Genomic DNA, 3177 nt, shown 5'->3' with positions numbered 1-3177 from the left:
GATCCTAGTTGCATGGCAATCAACCTTGTAAGATGGGAAGTCTATTTATATTCATTTGGTCCAGTGTGAATGTTTAGGAAGTTGTGTGTGGGGGGCTGGGGGGGCTGCATGACAGAGCGTAGAGTTAACATCCTGTCACAGACCTGCAAATGATTTTTGATAAGGTTTACTAAACCACAGCTGCAACTAAAGCATAGCTGCCCTGCTGTAGCAAAGTTGTCACTGGTCTGCTGTTTGTTATCTACCACTGATGTGTGGATTAGATTAAACTTATCAAATCCAGCAGCACCCGACTACAAGGCTACCAGCCTTGATTCTGGATGTCATGTTGTTTCCGGTGGGCTGCAGCAACCACGGGCTGTGAACAGGGAGAAAGGATGATTTCCATTTCTAGAAGAAAGAGGCTTTCCCCATAATGCACTTGGTTTATAAGCACTGTGTCCCGACACAGAAAACACAGGGTGACATGTTCATTAAAGCACTTCTCTTACTTTCCCATAAGGCAGAGCTACAGCGTGTCCCATATTTAAACCACATGAAAGCAGCCTTTTTTCTTATTTATTGCTGTGAACCCATAGCCTGGTTGCACCACTCCAGTTCCATGTAAAACAGTAAGGATGAAAAACAAGAGATGAGGCTGAGGTACATGACATTTTCCTCTAACAGTATCAGATCACGCACCTCAGTAGAAGGAGGATACACTCATACTGAAGGATCAGATATTTGGAGGACAGGAATCAGGTTGGGAGACCCACCACGGCACTCACAGTTATCTGTGAGTGCAGGTGGTGAAGCACACAAAATGCTTATAGTGCTGCAGTCTCTTCATGGATAAGCTATAGAGGCAATACAGTCCTTATAGTCTTGATATCTAAGGTAGGGAGTCAGCGAGTGCTACTTCAACCTAGAGTGTGCTGCAACTGCAACGTTTTTCTTAATTGGCTTTGCTCATACAAACAAATTTAAATATATTAAAAAAATAACTTGGCTAAATATAAAAAGAACCTCCACCATGTTTTAGCAATTCATATTGGAGATTTCCTATATGAACTGATTGCATGCATCAAGGGCAAATATTAGAGATGACTTAAACGCTCATGCAGAAACTGTTATATTGCTAAAATATGCAATAAGGTGGTATTGTTTAAAAAGAAAAGGGTTTACTTATTTTGCTCGAGATGTCTGAAGTTAAACTGCATACTAATTTAGAGCAGAGACAAAGCAAAGAATTAGCTCACTGACAGGGTCTTAGAGATTCAGCATTACCTTTGACCTGCTGCTGAAAACAACTAAGATGAAGATGGAAAAGCTAACCTTAAGAGACATCCAAGCATTCATTACCATGCTGTGTTTGGCATTCGTTTGGATATGTGATATTTAGGGAAGGAACCCTTCTTTGCCCTGTCGTTAATTAGTGCAGAAGAAAATGACCTTTTTGAATTGTCAGAGCTGGTGCCACCTTTAAATAAGGAATTGGAGGACATTTTTTTTATGATGCTATTTGTAGATCTATTTGAAGTAGGGATGCAACGATACCAATTTTTACAAACCGATACGATACCGATACTTGGATCTGAGTACTTGCTGATACAGAGTACAAAAACCGATACTTCTACCACACACACACACACACAAATACAATGAATTGGAAGACAGATTTTATTTTATTCTCTGCCGATAAAAAATAAAATCTTAATAAAAATGACCACAAAAAAATTTCAAGTGAAAAATAAGCACTTCTGTTAAATTATTGCAGAGTCTCCACATTGTAATTTTACAAAATATCACTGAACTATTGGCACTGTCTCGAGCTTTCAGAATAATAAATAAACACTTCTGTTTGGAATAAAATAAATACAAATTAGGTTTGAGAATAAAATAAACTTTTAAATTATTGCAGAGTGTCCAATTTCATATCTCGGCTGGAGTATGCTGAGAAGACGGTTCAATCCTATGCTTTCCACGACCGGCATTGGCTGGTCATCCAGAGCGATAAAATGAGTCAGAGCCTCTGTTATTTTAACTGCCCGTGGATTTTCTCTTGACATTTTTCATCGCTTTTCCAAAACCTGAGTTAAAGTTGGCTGTTCCACACTGCTGACATTTTGTTTAGCCTAGCTACAGCAGCCTCCAGTTTCTCTTTTTTATCTGGAGTCGCCAGTCTCACTCGTCTAACCCTGTGCCTGTTTAGCGTGGGATGTCCCCCTAGTGGCCAATCTAAAAAACTACAACAGAAATGACAAGCCACCCTCTGATTAATGAAATAAGTTGGTATCGGTTCATGGTATCGGTTAACTTTTACGAGTATGAGTACACACACATTTTACAGTATCGGCCCCGATACCCGATACCAGTATCGGTATCGGTGCATCCCTAATTTGAAGTATCTATTTTATTACAAGATACATTTGTATGTATTAGGGCTGTACAATGTATGTACAATGATAATAGGAACTTTTCACAGAAGTAAGGACATATAGTGATAATGAGCAAGATCACCTGCTTATCCATTTGTGAAACTTGTGTCTTTTGGGGTGTTTCGAGTCTACATGTGATGCAGGTAAGGGAAAAGCAAGTCTGGAAGGACAACAGGGGACAACTGATTGCAAAGAAAAAAGAAATAAAGAAGTCTATAGGAAAACTGTCCTCTTGCGAGCTTAGTAAGCACTTAACCTGATGAGTTTATATTCTCAGTCATCACCACCGTAATGATGATTGTCTACATTATGGTCACTATTAGAGTAAAAAAACTAAAAGTAGAGTGTTCATTAGGAACTTCTAATTGGCCAGCAGTGACACTGTGAGTGGGCACACCCGGATATCCTTATTCATCTGCATTACCAAGACAATAATAGTAAAGAACTTCACTGACCAGTCCTGGGTCATTTTGCAGTGAGAACGTTCATCTTCAGTCCTTGGTTAAACAGAACTAAGCTCCTCATTTCTTTATTTGTTGCCTACGAGAAGACTTTCTTTTAATTTGTGATTCTGAGCAGTAGCTCTGCAGGCTTTCTGAAGGCCTTTCAAAGGTTTTCTTTGGACAACAGCAGCCTTTTCACTATTTTCTTAGTCCCATCTTTGTTCATTACCATTTTAAGATGATTAATAAAGGCTGGTTTTGACAATGGCACACTTAAGAGAGAAAAACAAGGAGAAAGGGCTGAGATGCCAAATTAC

Source organism: Neolamprologus brichardi, chromosome 2, assembly GCF_056152115.1.
Source record: "Neolamprologus brichardi isolate AB-2024 chromosome 2, ASM5615211v1, whole genome shotgun sequence".
NCBI classification, from domain to species: domain Eukaryota; kingdom Metazoa; phylum Chordata; class Actinopteri; order Cichliformes; family Cichlidae; genus Neolamprologus; species Neolamprologus brichardi.
The sequence above is the reverse complement of the archived record's forward strand: the minus strand, read 5'-3'. Positions refer to the sequence as shown.